At 43.5% G+C, this 18,165-nt stretch overlaps 1 non-coding gene across 1 annotated transcript; it reads left to right on the top strand.

Moving 5' to 3' along the window:
* The first annotated feature begins 14,463 nt into the window (after nt 1–14,463).
* Nucleotides 14,464–14,566, top strand: LOC119920486. Its single transcript, XR_005448228.1, has one exon. It is a non-coding gene; the product is annotated as a U6 spliceosomal RNA (small nuclear RNA).
* Nucleotides 14,567–18,165: the final 3,599 nt, after the last annotated feature.

Here is an 18,165-nt window from a genome sequence, read left to right as displayed (position 1 = left end):
TCTATTTATTTTATTTTGTTAGTATGTTTGGTTTTGTTCTCTGTCTCCCCCTTTAGACTGTGAGCCCACTGTTGGGTAGGGACTGTCTCTATATGTTGCCAACTTGTACTTCCCAAGTGCTTAGTACAGTGCTCTGCACACAGTAAGTGCTCAATAAATACGATTGATGATGATGATGATGATCTCAGGCTGCCCACAGTACTTGCAGAAGTCCCTTTCTCCTCCCAAACCAAATGGCCCTGGTGCTCTGCTCCCCCACTACCCAACTCCCCCATCCTCCACTCCACCTCCCACTCATATTTGCCGGCCCACTTTCCAGATTTGTCCTTCACTCTCCATGTTGGCACCTTCTCAACCCCAATATAAGGTCTCTTGCTGGCAAGGTGTTTCTGAAGAGGATCTAAACCATCCTGAGATCAGGTTACCTGAAGGGATGCTCAAATAGTTACTCCTTCTTGTTCCTGCCATTCCTCCTCTGCATCCCTCTTTTTTTAGCATGACGTCCCTTTTGGGACAAGAAAGTTTGTGTGCCCACCCGGTGGGCAATCTATATACACGTGCCCAGCTTTCTGCAGGGCTACAAATGTCTATGGTTGTTCTAATCCACACTGTCTAGGTCCCTCTCTCCACAACCGCCACAGGCTATGACACTGTATTCCAAAAAATACACCATTTTTTTCCTCGACTAGTTACAGGTGAATGACAAAATTTCTCCAAAGTTTCTTCAAATGCCATTTACTCTTTCCTCCTTCCAGCTGCCCCCTGATCGAAATACCACATTAAATTAATTTGACCCTGCCACCTGGATAATCATGCTTATTCCTACCTCCATGTTCTGTAAGCTTGTTGTGGGCAGGGAAGGTGCCTACCAAATCTGTTGTATTGTTTTCTCCCAAGCGTTCAGTACAGTGCTCCATACCCAGTAAGCACTCAATAATACCATTGATTTGAGAGCTCAGTCCTTCTCCCTTGAGGCCTCCCTCCTCTTCAACCACGGCTTTGCTCCAATCACCCTCCCTCCCCAGCTCAGAGAACCCAACCTACAAGAAGGCAAAGGCTAACTCACTTTAAAGTCCTCTCAATTAATCAATCAATGGCATTTATTGAATGTTTACTATGTGCAGAGCACTCTACTAAGTGCTTGGGGGAGTACTACATTAGCAGCCACATTCCCTCCCCATAACAAGCCTACAGTCTAGAGGGGGAGAAAGACATTATATAAATAGATAAAATAGATATAAATAGATAATAATAGTATAGTATAGACAAAGCCATCAGGCCTCCTGGGAGCCCATGAACATTTACACTGGTGATAGAGTGTGAATATTTAGGCCAGGAAGCGGGTTTGCTGGGTGGTTAGAGTTACAAGCGGGTAAGAGGGTGGATTCTATTCCTGGCTCCTGGGATTTTCATCCCGGCCTTCAACTGCTCCTTTATCTGCCTGTGAAATGAGATTCAGTTCCCAACCTTTCTGCAGTGCTGGGAGGATGATTATTTAAAAAAAAATCCCCTGAGCACCTGGACTGAGAGGCAGAATGGGCTACGCCCCGCGAGTCAGATGACTTGGGTTTTATTCCCAGCACCTTGCCTGCTGGGTAACTTTTGGCAAGTCATTCAACTTTGGTTTTTTTAAATGGTATTTGTTAAGCAATTAGTATATGCCAGGCACTGTACTAGGAGCTGGGGTCGACTCAAGTTAATCAGGTTGGACGCAGTCCTTGTCCCACTTGGGGCTCACAGTCTTAATCCCCATTTAACTGGTGAAGTTCATTCATTCATTCATTCATTCATTCATTCAATCGTATTTATTGAGTGCTTACTGTATGCAAAGCACTGTACTAAGCATTTGGGAGAGTACAATATCAAAACAAACACATTCCCTGTCACAATGAACTCACAGTCTAGAGGGGGACACAGACATTAATATACATAAATAAATACATTACAGATATATACATATGTGCTGTGGGGAAGGGAGGGAGGGTCAATGAAGGTAGCAAGCCAGGGTGACACAGAAGGGAGTGGGAGAAGAAAAGGGGGTTTAAGTCAGGGTATGCTTCTTGAATGAAGTAATCAATGAAGTAGCTGAAGCCCAGAGAAATTAAGTGACATCTAAAGTCACACAGCAGACGGTGCCTCAGGTTCCTCATCTTTTAAATGCATTCAATCGTTCATTCAATCATATTTCTTGAGCGCTTACTGTGTTCAGGGCACTGTATTAAGTATTTGAGAGTTCAATGTGGGATTAAATACCTGCTCTCCCGCCTACTTAGACTGTGAGCCCCATGTAGGACAAGGACTGTGTCCGACCTGCTTAGCTTGTATCTACCCCATTATCTACAGTAGTTGGCCCATTGTAGGCACTTAACAAATGCCACAATTATTCTGAAGGTTAGAATAGTACAGCTCATCCTTAGAGCTGGCCTGCTTCTCCTTTCAGAATATCTTCATTCTGGCCCAGGGTGATCCATTCCAGGATGATCATCATTCCAGGGTGATCCAGTCTCACCTTCTAAAAAAAATCATTAACAGTTCTTTAAAACAACTTGGGTTCTAATTCCAGCTCCACCATTTATCCGCTGTGTGACCTTGGGCAAGTCACTAAATAATATTGGGTAGGGACCGTCTCTATATGTTGCCAACTTGTACTTCCCAAGAGCTTAGTACAGTGCTCTGCACACAGTAAGCGCTCAATAAATACGATTGAATGAATGAATGAATGAAAAATAATAATGTCAGTCACTTGTATTTATTGAGTGCTTACCGTGTGCAGAGCACTGTATAATTTTGGTATTTGTTTTCTGGGCTTCAATTACCTAATCTGTAAAGTGAAGGTTAAGACTGTGAGTCCCATGTGGGGCATGGACTGTTTGCTTTGCATCTACCCCAGTGCTTAGTGCAGTGCCTTGGCACATAGTAAATGCTTAACAAATACCATAAAAAACAATCTGAACGAATATTTGAGTTGCCTTTGGCGTTTCCAAAGGAGAAATGATAGAGTTGGAGCACTCCAGAGATAGAAGGTATTTCTGGACAGAACATTTTTGGCACATTAGTGGAGTTGATTGATTGAACCTGACTTGTGAGGTACTGAGTTACATAAGAACATAAGTAGTGCTGTGCTGGGTAACCCCAACCATGCTGCCAGCCCAGTTTTCTCCTCTCCAATAACGGCAACAGGATACTTGGAGGAATGGTTATTATTCCCGGGTAAACAATGACAAATGTTTTGGGGCAGCAAAACAGAAATATAGATATAATCCTACGTAAATCGCTGCCTTCCTTGGGCATCGTTTAATTCCTCTGTGCCTCAATTTCCTACTCTTTAAAATCAGAACACTTTAACTCTTTAACACTTTAACACAATTTCCTACTCTTTAAAATAAGAACACTTCCTCATGTTTAGACCGTGAATCCCATGTGGGACAGGGACGGAGATTTCCAGGGACAGAGACAGGGACAGGGACCTGATTTTCTTGTATCTATCCCAACATTTAATACAGTGCTGGGCACATGGAAAGCACACATATTATTTTCGGAACATTTGATTAGAAGCTTCCAAATTAATCATCTCCCGGCACAGCACACCAACTACAATGTAAAATCAAAATGATAAGGAAATTTCAAAATCTAAGACACCTATGGTAGCAAGGGCTCTTGAAAGGCAGTAGTGGTAGTAGCAGTAAGTAGTAGTAGTCAGGGGTTCAAATCCCGGCTCCGCCAACTGTCAGCTGCGTGACTTTGGGCAAGTCACTTCTCTTCTCCGTGCCTCAGTTACCTCATCCGTAAAATGGGGATTAAGACTGTGAGCCCCACGTGGGACAACCTGATCACCTTGTAACCTCCCCAGTGCTTAGAACAGTGCTTGGCACATAGTAAGCGCTTAATAAATGCCATCATTATTATTATTAGTAGTAGTAGTAGTAGCAGAAGCATGGGCAGGAACTGCGTCGACCAACCCTGTTGTATTGTACTCTCCCAAGTGCTTAGTACAGTTTTCTACACATAATAAGAGCTCAACAAACAACAACAAACAGACACATTCCCTGCCACAACAAGCTCACAGTCTAGAGGGGGAGACGGACATTAATATCCATAAGTACATTAATAAATTACAGATAAATATTTATGTGCCATGGGGATGGGAAGAAGGGTGAATGAAGTCAGGGTGCTTAGTACAGTTTTCTACACATAATAAGGGCGCAACAAACAACAACAAACAGACACATTCCCTGCCACAACAAGCTCACAGTCTAGAGCGGGAGACGGACATTAATATCCATAAGTACATTAATAAATTACAGATAAATATTTATGTGCCATGGGGATGGGAAGAAGGGTGAATGAAGTCAGGGTGCTTAGTACAGTTTTCGACACATAATAAGGGTGCAACAAACAACAACAAACAGATACATTCCCTGCCACAATGAGCTCACAGTCTAGAGGGGGAGACAGACATTAATATCCATAAATAAATTAATAAATTACAGATATATACAGGTATATACTTATGTGCCGTGGGGATGGGAAGGAGGGTGAATGAAGTCAAGGTGCTTAGTACAGTTTTCTACACATAATAAGGGCTCAACAAACAACAACAGACACATTCCCTGCCACAACAAGCTCGCAGTCTAGAGGGGGAGACAGACATTAATATCCATAAGTAAATTAATAAATTACAGATAAATACTTATGTGCCATGGGGATGGGAAGGAGGGTGAATGAAGTCAGGGTGCTTAGTACAGTTTTTTACACATAATAAGGGCTCAACAAACAACAACAGACACATTCCCTGCCACAACAAGCTCACAGTCTAGAGGGGGAGACAGACATTAATATCCATAAATAAATTAATAAATTACAGATAAATAGTTATGTGCTGTAGGAATGGGAAGGAGGGTGAATGAAGTCAGGGTGCTTAGTACAGTTTTCTACACACAATAAGGGCTCAATAAATACTACTGATTTGTTGGCAGTAGTAGTAGTAGTAGCAATTGGCATTTACTGAACACCATCTCTCTTCCGGATTTCAGGCAGGATTGCATGGAAGTCATTCCAGACAACGACCTATATACAGCTTAATGAATAATCTCAGGGAAGGAGATGCCTGTTTTTCTTAATTGCATTCATTCATTCATTCATTCAGTCGTATTTATTGAGCGCTTACTGTGTGCAGAGCACTGTACTAAGCGCTTGGGAAGTCCAAATTGGCAACATACAGAGACCATCCCTACCCAACAGCAGGCTCACAGTCTAGAAGGGGGAGACAGATAACAAAACAAAACATATTAACAAAATAAAATAAATAGAATAAATATGTACAAGTAAAATGAATGGAGTTAATAAATACGTACAAACATATATACATATATACAGGAGCTGTGGAGAGGGGAAGGAGGTAAGGTGGGGGGATGGGGAGGGGGAGGAGGGGGAGAGGAAGGAGGGGGCTCGATTGCATGTTCTAGTGTCTCATTCATTCATTCATTCAATCGTATTTATTGAGCGCTTACTGTGTGCAGAGCACTGTACTGTACTAAGCGCTTGGGAAGTCCAAGTTGGCAACATACAGAGACCGTCCCTACCCAACAGCGGGCTCACAGTCTAGAAGGGGGAGACGGACAACAAAACCAAACATATAAACCAAATAAAAGAAATAGAATAAATATGTACAAGTAAAATAGAGTAATAAATACGTACAAACAGTAAACATATACAGATATACTGATATATCTGTATACATACAGATATACAGATATATCTGTATACATACAGATATACAGGTGCTGAGGCTCTTACTAATATCTAAGCTAAATTCTCCAGCAGTTTAAAGTCAAGGTACTCCTGCCCCACCCTCAGTGGAAACCAGAACAGTTGTACACCATGAAATTCATTCATTCAATCATATTTATTGAGTGCTTATTGTGTGCAGAGCACCGGACTAAGCGCTTGGGAAGTACAAGTTGGCGACATACAGAGACGGTCCCTACCCAACAACGATGAAATGGCAGCAGCTGATCTGCCCATCTTCAAGGATGTGGACTGTGACTCAGTGTGACCTCCTGAACAGCACCTGCTGAAACCAGAGCTCTCTGATTTAGCCCTCTTTTTCCTGGTTCGCTCCCTCTTCCATGTCGCTATGCACTTGGATCTGTGACCCTTGGACATTTGATATTTGCCCCATCCTCAACCTCATAGTACTTAGGTATGTATCTTTAAATTAGATATTATAAATCACTTATTCATTTATATTAATAGTAATGATGGTATTTGTTAAGCGCTTACTATGTGCCAAGCACTGTTCTAAGCGCTGCAGGGATACAATAATAATAATAGTAATGATGGTATTTGTTAAGCACTTACTATGTGCCAAGAACTGTTCTAAGCACTGGGGGGATACAATAATAATAATAATAATAATAATAATAATAATAATAATAATAATAATGGCATTTATTAAGCACTTACTATGTGCAAAGCACTGTTCTAAGCGCTGGGGAGGTTACAAAGTGATCAGGTTGTCCCACAGGGGGCTCACAGTCTTAATCCCCATTTTACAGATGAGGGAACTGAGGCACAGAGAAGTTAAGTGACTTGCCCGAAGTCACACAGCTGACAATTGGCGGAGCTGGGATAATAATAGTAATGATGGTATTTGTTAAGTGCTTACTATGTGCCAAGCACTGTTCTAAGCGCTGGAGGGGATACAATAATAATAATAATAATAGTAATGATGGTATTTGTTAAGTGCTTACTATGTGCCAAGCACTGTTCTAAGTGCTGGGGGGGATACAATAATAATAATAATAATAGTAATGATGGTATTTGTTAAGTACTTACTATGTGCCAAGCACTGTTCTAAGTGCTGGGGGGATACAATAATAATAATAATAGTAATAATGGTAGTTAAGCGTTTACTATGTGCCAAGCACTGTTCTAAGTGCTGGGGGGATACAATAATAATAATAGTAATGATGGTATTTGTTAAGCGCTTACCATGTGCCAAGCACTAATAATAATAATAATGTTAGTATTTGTTAAGCGCTTACTATGTGCCAAGCACTGTTCTAAGCACTGGGGTGGATACAAGGTCATCAGGTTGTCTCACGTGGTGCTCACAGTACAAGTCCCCATTTTTACAGATGAGGGAACTGAGGCCCAGAGAAGTGAAGTGAGTTGCCCAAAGTCGCACAGCTGACAAGTGGCGGAGCCAGGATTAGAACCCACGACCTCTGACTCCCAAACCCGGGCTCTTTCTACTAAGCCACGCTGCTTCTCAATATTAAGCGCTTAGTACAGTGCTCTGCACACAGTAAGCGCTCAATAAATATGATTGAATGAATTAATGTCTGTCTCCCCCTCTAGACTGTAAGCTCGTTATGAGCAGGGAAGGTGTCTACTGATTATGTTGCACTTTACTCTCCCAAGTGTTTACTACAGTGCTCTGCACATAGTGAGTGCTCAATAAATACCATTGGTTGATTGATGGATTGATTACTCTCCACAGACTGAGCGAAGCAGAGAACTGGGGCCCGAGTCCAAATCGGGATCTTGATCACAATACCCACTTCATCAATCAATCAATGAATTAATGTTTATTGAGTAATTCCTCTGCAAGCCTGGAGCCAGGAGGCTCAGGAAAAAGGAACTAGAAATAGAGTTCTCTTTCAGAGTGGCCAGAAAAGTCCTTCCCCAGTCACTTAAGCCTCAGTCCTAGAATCTAAACCTCCAAGCCGCCCATCAGGATGGGTTTCAGTGGTGGTGGTGGTGGCCGTGGCAATGGAAAGGACAAAATCAAATCTTCACTATTTTGCGAGCCGCCACAATTTTTCAGGAAGGCCCGGAGAGGATAATTTCAGTCTTTGTCTCTGTCTCGTGTGTGTTTGTGTGTTTCCGCCAACCAGCACATAGCCCCCAGAGCCGAAGGCAGTTCAGAGGAAACAAGTCCTGAGTCCTGAGGAGAAGAGTCCATTGAATCATAAGGAGCAGCAGCCCAAAAAGAGCCTGAGATCAGCAGGAAATGGATGACTCCCCCCAACACCCCACCCCAGCCCAGAATGTAAGCTCACTGTGGGCAGGGGACTTGTCTGTTTATTGTTGAATTGTATTCTCCCAAACGCTTGGTACAGTGCTCTGCACATAGTAAGCACTCAGTAAATACAACTGAATGAATGAATAGAAGGCTCAGTCAGCCCTGGGGAAATACTGCAAAAAGGCTGATAAAAGCCCAGAACCTTCCCCACCTTCATAGCCTTATTTTGTTTTATTTTATTTTATTTTATTTTATTTTGTTAGTATGTTTGGTTTTGTTCTCTGTCCCCCTTTTAGACTGTGAGCCCACTGTTGGGTAGGGACTGTCTCTATATGTTGCCAACTTGTACTTCCCAAGTGCTTAGTACAGTGCTCTGCACACAGTAAGTGCTCAATAAATACAATTGATTGATTGATTAAAGTCACATCTTCTCCAAGAGGCCTTCTCAGATTAACCCTGCTTTTCCCCTGCCACTCTCTCCCTTCTGCAGTTGGATCTGTGACCTATGGGCATTTGATATGCACCCCATCCTCAACCCCACAGCGCTTAGGTACATATCTATAAATCATATATTATAAATGACTTGCTTATTTATATTAATGTCTGTCTCCCCCTCTAGACTGTAAGTTCATTGCGGGCAACGAATTTGTCTATGAACTCTCTCAAGTGATTAGTACAATGCTTTGCACACAGTAAGTGTTCAATAAATATCCTTGATATTGATGATGGTGATTCATTCATTCATTCATTCAGTCACATTTATTGAGAGCCTACTGTTTGCACAGCACTGTACTAAGTGCTTGGGAAGTACAAGTTGGCAGCATATAGAGACGGTCCCCACCCAACAGCGGGTTCACAGTCTAGAAGGGGGAGACAGATAACAAAACATATTAACAAAATAAAATAAATAGAATAAATATGTACAAGTAAAATAGAGTAATGAATATGTACAAACATATATACATATATACAAGTGGTGTGGGGAGGGGAAGGAGGTAAGGCGGGGGGATGGGGAGGGGAGAAGGGGAAGAGGAAGGAGGGGGCTCAGTCTGGGAAGGCCTCCTGGAGGAGGTGAGCTCTCAGTAGGGCTTTGAAGCGAAGATCACCTGCAAGGGGTAAAGATGCAAAGTGCAATCGCCAGGGTGCTTCTGCTCATTAGGATCCAATCGGCAGGGGTGAGAGACTCAGGATTATCCGTGCTGAATCAAAATACACTCTGCCATTTCTTCTCTCGGTAATTTATTTTAGTGCTCGTCTCCCCCACTAGATTGTAAGTGTCTTGTAGGAAGGGAATGTATCTTCAACTTGGCCACTTTGTACTCTCCCAAGCACTTAGTTCAGTGCACCGCACACAGTAAGCAGCATGGCCTAGTAGATAGAGCATGCACCCGGGTTCTAATCCTGGCTCTGCCACTTGACTGCTATGTGGCCTTGGGTAAATCACTCAACTTCTCTGTGCTTCAACTACCTCATCTGTAAAATGGGGAATAAGACTGTGAGTCCAACATGGGACATGGACTGTGTCCGACTTGGTTAGCTTGTATCTACCCCAGAACTTAGTACAGTGCCTGGCACATAGTAAGTGCTAGCGCTTAGAACAGTGCTTTGCACATAGTAAGCGCTTAATAAATGCCATCATCATCATTAACAAATACCATATTTAAAAAAAATAAAGAGTGTTCTCTATATGTTCAGCGGCATTGAAGATGGAGGCATCCATCAAAAGATGAAATTGGAAAGTCTGGGCCTGCAGTATCTAACTTTGCATTAGGACCCAAATCTCTGGGGCTCTTTTTATTGTTGTTTTACATAGTATAAAGTGCTTACTATATGCCATGCATTGTACTAAGCACTGGGGTAGATAAAGCTAATCAGTTTCGACACTGGCAATGTTCCACAAGGGGCTCACAGTCTTAATCCCCATTTTACAGATGAGGTAATTCAGACACAGAGAAGTTAAGTGACTCACCCAAGGTCTCTTAGCAGATGTGGCAGAGTTTGGATTAGAACCCAGGTTCTCTGACTCCCAGTACCTTGCTCTTTTCATTATTCATTCATTCAATCGCATTTATTGCGCGCTTACTGTGTGCAGAGCACTGTACTAAGCACTTAGAAAGTACAATTCGGCAACAGATAGAGACAATCCCTACCCAACAACGGGCTCACAGTCTAGAAGGGGGAGACAGACAACAAAACAAAACGAGTAGACAGGCATCAATAGCATCAAAATAGATAGAATTATAGATAGATACACATCACTAATAAAATAAGTAGAATAATAAATATGTAGGCCATGCTGGGTTCTAGTCTTGCCTCTGACACTTACTTGCTGTGTGTGGCTTTAGGCAAGTTGCCTTACTTCTCTGAGACTTCGGTTCCCCACCAGGGCAATTGGTAAAATGAATTTGAAAAAAATAGATCAGTTACCCATGCTCTGAAGGAAGGGACCCATAATCTTTGTTGAGGTAATGGCAAACCAGTGATATTTGTAAGGGCTGGTGGGGGCAGGGGAAGGGGGATTCTAGCAGTTGATTCAGAGTTGAATTAAGAATCTCTAATCTACTGTACCCCTGCCCTAGTTTCAAGCTTTGTGCCTGGCATAATACAATAACTACGGTGGATGCACTGATAGGACGAAACAGTTTCCTGTAATCTCCGCAGCAGCAGGCAGGCAGTGTTGTGGTTACCAGGGCTTTCGGTTACAACACATGTTTGTTTTTAAAATACTGTACTACCTTTTAAATCGTGCCCTGGATTGGGTCCAGTTACAAATGCTAAGACCCTTCCCTCTTCCTCTTAAAGAGACAGCAGTGCCATAAAGTATTTGACTCTCTAGTTGTGCTGCTCAGTTGGAAGGAGGACTGGATCTAACATTCTGCTCCCCACAGGCACTGAACTTCCTGCCATCTCTTAGTTTATTAACTTTAAAAAATGTAAACAATTATTAAGTTGTTAGAGGAATATGTTTACTCCATCGTGAACTGATTTTGACATTTATCCAGGCCAACATGGGCAAAGGAATCCATGATGTTGTAGGAGATGGATGACCACAGTTCTGTCCCCATACATCTTTCTCTATCACTGTTCCCTCAGCTTGGTTTCTACACTGAGCTCCGTTAGACTTTCTTCTTCAGCCTTTCATATTTAAAAAAAAAAGAAAGAAAATTTTGTCTCCAACCAAAACTATGCCATCTTGAGGCAGACTTCCTCTCCGATAGCTACCCCTATGTAAGGAAGTCCGGTGTGCTAGTTACCGGGTTGCAAAGTGCTGCTTTGTTTGGTAGTGCTCCCTTTGCCTCTTCTCCCTTTCCCCCTTTCCCTCCACCTTCCTTTTTCCCTTTTTCCCTTTTCCACTCCTTCACATTTCCCCTCCCTCCCTTTCCCCTTTCCTCTCCTGCCTCCTCTCTCTGACCACAACCCCCTTTTCTGGCCCAGTCCCTGTCCCACATAAGGGGACCAGATTTCTAGGCTATGGAGCAAACCGAGCTGATCTTCACTGGGCAGGCAGACTTCTTGTCTCTCTGAATTTGTTTTCTCCCAGTGATTCCCTGTATTGTAGTAAAGATTTTCTAGACAGGATCATACTCACCCAGCCAGCTAATCCTAAACTCTTCACACTTTGGCTCAGTGCTCTCAAACTCTTCAGCCTGTCAGCCAGAAACAATACCAGACTTCACTCGTGACGCAGAAGGGAGATCGGTCTGGCCAGGATGACCGAGATAACAGGTTTTCCTACTGTGTTCTGTCCTTTCCTGCTCTGGACCTAGGGGAAATCAGAACAAGAAAATAAAATTTCACAACCGGACCAAAGATTTGATTTGACATTTGACAATCTGATCACCTTGTAACCTCCCCAGTGCTTAGAACAGTGCTTTGCACATAAATGCTTAATAAATGCCATTATTAATATTATTATTATTATTGTGGGACATGGACTGTGTCCAAACCGATTAGCTTGTATCTACCCCAGGGCTTAGTACAGTATCTGGCACATAATAAGCACTTTAAAAATACCATTAAAAAAAAAAGTGAAATGACTTGGCCTAGGTTACACAACAAGATCGGAATTAGAACCCAGGTCTGACTTCCAGGCTTGTGCTCTTTCTACTAGGTTCTCAGTGGAGTGGTGCTGCCCATGTTTCTAGGTGGAAGGATCCGGTTTTGGTTTGAAAAAAAAAGCAGGAGAAACAAAGCAAGCCTCCTTCTTAGCCTCACCTCTCTTCCATGGCCTAAAGGAAAAAGGGTATAAAATCAGGGGGTGACTGCCACTTCTGCGGCCCTCCCTGCCCGGCTCTACCCACAGCTCTCTTGTCTACTGAGTCCTACTCTACTTGTCCTCCTCCCCCTTCTAGACTGTAAGCCCACTGTTGGGTAGGGACCGTCTCTATATGTTGCCAACTTGTACTTCCCAAGTGCTTAGTACAGTGCTCTGCACACAGTAAGCGCTCAATAAATACGATTGATTGATTGATTGATTGAGTGATCATGGTTTCCATGAAGGCAAGGGGACCTGAAACCTGCATTGGCCTTCATGCATTTGGCTTCATTTTGGACTCTAATGGTCAAAATTAACTCCTTCCCCTTGGTTGAGGCCCCCAGCACAAGATGCAGAGTCAGTTGCTCTCTGGTGGACCACACTGGAGATTCATTCATTCATTCAATCGTATTTATTGAGCGCTTACTGTGTGCAGCGCACTGGACAAGGCGCTTGGGAAGTACAAGTTGGCAACATATTCATTCATTCAATCGTATTTATTGAGCGCTTCCTGTGTGCAGAGCACTGGACTACGCGCTTGGGAAGTACAAGTTGGCAACATATAGAGACGGTCCCTACCCAACAGCGGGCTCATGTTCCCTGGCACATCCTCAAGGTCACCACGACCCTGCCCCAGCCCCCCTCTTCAAATACCACACTTACTTCCCCTCTCTCCTCCAGCTTCCACCCCGAAAGGGCCTGGATTGCCAACTGGAGCGAGAATAGATGCCGAGAATGGGATCAAATACCAAAGCTGGAAGCAGGACAGGATGGGCAGGTACTAAGGCACCCAAGGAGGAAAAAATATAATAACAATAATAATAATAATAATAATAATGGCACTTGTTAAGTGCTTACTATGTGCAAAGCACTGTTCTAAGCGCTGGGGTGATACAAGGTGATCAGGGACCGTCTCTATACGTTGCCAACTTGTACTTCCCAAGCACTTAGTACAGTGCTCTGCACACAGTAAGCGCTCAATAAACACGATTGAATGAATGAATGAATCAGGTTGTCCCACATGAGGCTCACAAAATTAGTACAAGTTGGCAACATATAGAGACGGTCCCTACCCAACAACGGGCCCATGTTCCCTGGCACATCCTCAAGGTCACCACGACCCTGCCCCGGCCACCCTCTTCAAATACCACACTTACTTCCCCTCTCTCCTCCAGCTTCCACCTCAAAAGGGCCCGGTTTTCCAACTGGAGCTGGAGTGGGTGAGAATAGATGCTGAGAATGGGATCAAATACCAAAGCTGGAAGCAGGACAGGATGGGCAGGTACTAAGGCACCCAAGGAGGAAAAAATATAATAACAATAATAATAATAATAATAATGTCATTTGTTAGTGCTTACTATGTGCGAAGCACTGTTCTAAGTGCTGGGGGGATACAAGGTGATCAGGGACCGTCTCTATATGTTGCCAATTTGTACTTCCCAAGCACTTAGTACAGTGCTCTGCACACAGTAAGCGCTCAATAAAAACGATTGAATGAATGAATGAATCAGGTTGTCCCACATGAGGCTCACAATATTAATCCCCATTTTAAAGAAATATAAGTCTTCAGACAGGTCTCCAGGAGACTACAAGCACATGCCCTGGGCACCCATCCAAACGTGGCCACAAGTGAGGGTTGGGGGCAATGCCAGAGCTGGGGAGGATACTAGGAGCGGCATGGATCGGGACATGGGCAGAGTTCTGCAGTTGAGTGCTTCTCAATCTCAGGGTTGGGAAGACTGGAAGGGGGGGGTGAAAGAACTTAAAAAGGGGTCCCCAGGCCTGAATGGCTGAGCTAGGAAGAATTATTGGGTGGAGGTTGTGGTGAACCTCTCATTCTTGGCTGGAAGAATGAGGGGGAGCCAGTTTCACCTCCTCTTCCTGTACATCCCTCCTCCATCCCCCGTTCCCTCCTTCACCATTTTCTCAGTGGCTGAGAAGACCTAAATTACAGAGCTCCCAATCGTTGATTGACTTTGGCCCTCAAAAAGGAAACCTAAGGGATTTTATTTGGAAGTGTGGTGAGTGTGTAGGGGAATGGGAGGGAGGGGCGGTGGTGTGGGTGGCCTGAGATGAAAAGAAAAGCACTGAGGCCAGATGGATAGAGCACAGGTCTAGGAGTCAAAAGGTACATATTTATTATTTTATTTATTTTATTAATGATGTGTATATGTATCTCTCACTTCGGCAGCAAATATACTAAAATTGGAATGGTACAGAGAAGAGTAGCATGGCCCCTGCGCAAGGATGACACGCAAATTCGTGAAGCGTTCCATATTTTTTACAGCACTTAGAACAGTGCTTTGCATATAGTAAGCGCTTAACAAATACCATCATTATTATTATTATTTATCTATTTTGATGCTACTGATATCTGTCTACTTGTTTTATTTTGTTGTCTGTCTCCCCCTTCTAGACTGTGAGCCCGTTGTTGGGTAGGGATTGTCTCTTACCCATTGCCGAATTGTACTTTCCAAGCGCTTAGTCCAGTGCTCTGCACACAGTAAGCGCTCAATAAATACGATTGAATGAATGAATGAATGAAACGACCTGGGTTCTAATCCCAGTTCCACCACATGTCCGCTCTGTGACCTTGGGTAAGTCACCTCTCCTGTAAAATGGGGATTTACTTTGTGAGCCCCAGGTGGGTTACGGATTGTGTCCAACCTGATTATCTGGTATCTACCCCAGTGCCTGGCACATAATAAACACTTAAATACCATGAAAAAAAAAAGCTGGAGAAACCCTGCTGTAGGATGCCCCCTCCTGGTTTACTAAAGTGTGACCGGCAGTGCTCTTCCTCTTCCTCGGGGGAAAGAATTCCTCCCAGTGGAGCTCCAGTTCCACCCTAAGGCTCCTGGCCAGATTGAGCTGGAGAAGGAGGGCAAGGAGAACAGGAGGGAGGGAGGGAAGGAGGGAGAGAACTCTTATGGCTTTATCCACTTGTTTTGTTTTGTTGTCTGTCTCCCCCTTCTAGACTATGAGCCCGTTGTTGGGTAGGAATTGTCTCTGTTGAAGGAGGGAGAGACCTCTTATGGCTTTATCCACTTGTTTGGTTGTCTGTCTCTCCCTTCTAGACTATGAGCCTGTTGTTGAGTAGGAATTGTCTCTGTTGAAGGAGGGAGAGACCTCTTATGGCTTTATCCACTTGTTTTGTTGTCTGTCTCCCCCTTCTAGACTGTGAGCCTGTTGTTGAGTGGAATTGTCTCTATTTGTTGAAGGAGGGAGAGAACTCTTATGGCTTTATCCACTTGTTTTGTTTTGTTTTGTTGTCTGTCTCCCCCTTCTAGACTGTGAGCCCGTTGTTGGGTGGAATTGTCTCTGTTTGTTGAAGGAGGGAGAGAACTCTTATGGCTTTATCCACTTGTTTTGTTTTGTTGTCTGTCTCCCCCTTCTAGACTGTGAGCCCGTTGTTGAGTGGAATTGTCTCTATTTGTTGAAGGAGGGAGAGAACTCTTATGGCTTTATCCACTTGTTTTGTTGTCTGTCTCCCCCTTCTAGACTATGAGCCCGTTGTTGGGTGGAATTGTCTCTGTTGAAGGAGGGAGAGAACTCTTATGGCTTTATCCACTTGTTTTGTTGTCTGTCTCCCCCTTCTAGACTATGAGCCCGTTGTTGAGTGGAATTGTCTCTATTTGTTGAAGGAGGGAAAGAACTCTTATGGCTTTATCCACTTGTTTTGTTGTCTGTCTCCCCCTTCTAGACTATGAGCCCGTTGTTGGGTGGAATTGTCTCTATTTGTTGAAGGAGGGAGAGAACTCTTATGGCTTTATCCACATGTTTTGTTTTGTTGTCTGTCTCCCCCTTCTAGACTGTGAGCCTGTTGTTGGGTGGAATTGTCTCTGTTGAAGGAGGGAGAGAACTCTTATGGCTTTATCCACTTGTTTTGTTTTGTTGTCTGTCTCCCCCTTCTAGACTGTGAGCCCGTTGTTGGGTGGAATTGTCTCTATTTGTTGAAGGAGGGAGAGAACTCTTATGGCTTTATCCACTTGTTTTGTTGTCTGTCTCCCCCTTCTAGACTATGAGCCCGTTGTTGGGTAGGAATTGTCTCTGTTGAAGGAGGGAGAGAACTCTTATGGCTTTATCCACTTGTTTTGTTTTGTTGTATGTCTCCCCCTTCTAGACTGTGAGCCCGTTGTTGGGTGGAATTGTCTCTGTTTGTTGAAGGAGGGAGAGAACTCTTATGGCTTTATCCACTTGTTTTGTTGTCTGTCTCCCCCTTCTAGACTGTGAGCCCGTTGTTGAGTTGGAATTGTCTGTTGCCGAATTGTACTTTCCAAGTGCTTAGTACAGTGCTTTGCACACAGTAAGGGCTCAATAAATACGACTGAGGTGAGTGAATGACTAGTGTGTTTGTCTGCACTGCTTTCCTCACTCTGCCTGTTGAAGGCAACCTTATTTTGGGCAGGGAACATGTCTGCTAATTCTGTTTATTGTACCCTCCCAAGCGCTTAGTGCAGTGCAGCGCAGTGCACATAGTAAGTGCGCCATTCATGATATATGTCATTTATTTCCTTATATTAATGTCCATATCCCCCTCTAGATAGTAAACTCACTGTAGGCAGGGAATGGGTCTGTTTGTTATACTGCACTCTCCCAAGTGCCTAGTACAGTGTTCAGCACACATTAAGTGCTTAATAATTACACTTGAATGAATAATAATGAAGCGTTTTCAATTCCACAGCACATATGTCTATAGTCTTACACTCTGCTGCTTCCCCTCTTTGTAATTTATTTTGTCTCCCTGATTAGAACACAAGTCCTTGAGGACAGAGATGCTGTCTACCAACCCTATTGTACTGTACTCTTCTGAGCACTTAGTACAGTGCTCTGAACATAGTAACTGTTCAGTGTATACCATTGATGGATTGATAAGATTGATCTATGGGGTTGGTGAAAATTTCAGGCTTGACTACATTCTTGGACTTTCAAGGTTCTGATCAATCTCTTGATCACTATCAACCAATCAATTTAATGTATTGAAAGCATACTTGTGCAGAGCACTGTACTAAGTGCTTGGGAGAGAACAACACAACAATATAACAGAACCATTTCCTGCCCTCAATGAGCTTACAGCCTAGAGGGGGAGGCAGACGTTAATATAAATAAATTACATATACATAAGTGCTGGGGGGCTGAGAAGGGTGGTGAATAAAGGCAGCAAGTCAAGGTGGCACAGAAAGGAATGGGAAAAGAGGAAATGAAGACGTAGACAGGGAAGGCTTCTTGAGGAGATGTAACTTCACTACCTGTAGACGCCGAGGTAATGAACTTAACTTGCTTACTAACCACCCCTGTCATCAAATGACTTGTCTGGACTGAGGGATGATTGGAGAATCTTGTCTACACGTTTTGTTTTGTTGCCTGTCTCCCCCTCCTAGACTGTGAGCCCGTTGTTGGGTAGGGACCGTCTCTATATGTTGCTGACTTGTACTTCCCAAGCGCTTAGTACAGTGCTCTGCACACAGTAAGTGCTCAATAAATACAACTGAATGAATGAAATGAATGAATCTGGTTCAGAGAGGTGAGTCAGGTGATATGGAAGAAGGGAGAGGGACCAGAAGGCCTAGGCTGTTCTAAGAAATAATAATGATGATAATGATAATAATAATGGCATCTGTTAAGTGCTATGTCCAAAGCATTGTTCTAAGCACTGGGATTCTCCAGGACCTTGATTTCCTGCCCTGAAATGAAAATAGATGCAGTGAGCTATCATCATCATTATCATCATCATCATCATCATCAATGGTACTTACTGAGTGCTCACTGGGTGTAGAGCATTGTACTAAGCACTTGGGAGAGTACAACAGAGCTGGTAGACACATTCCCTGCCCACGACTGACGAGTTGATATGCCACCAGGCATACCATTCTTAGCTTTC

Source organism: Tachyglossus aculeatus, chromosome X1 (assembly GCF_015852505.1).
Source record: "Tachyglossus aculeatus isolate mTacAcu1 chromosome X1, mTacAcu1.pri, whole genome shotgun sequence".
Classification (NCBI taxonomy): domain Eukaryota; kingdom Metazoa; phylum Chordata; class Mammalia; order Monotremata; family Tachyglossidae; genus Tachyglossus; species Tachyglossus aculeatus.
This window is presented reverse-complemented; position numbering and strand designations above follow the sequence as displayed.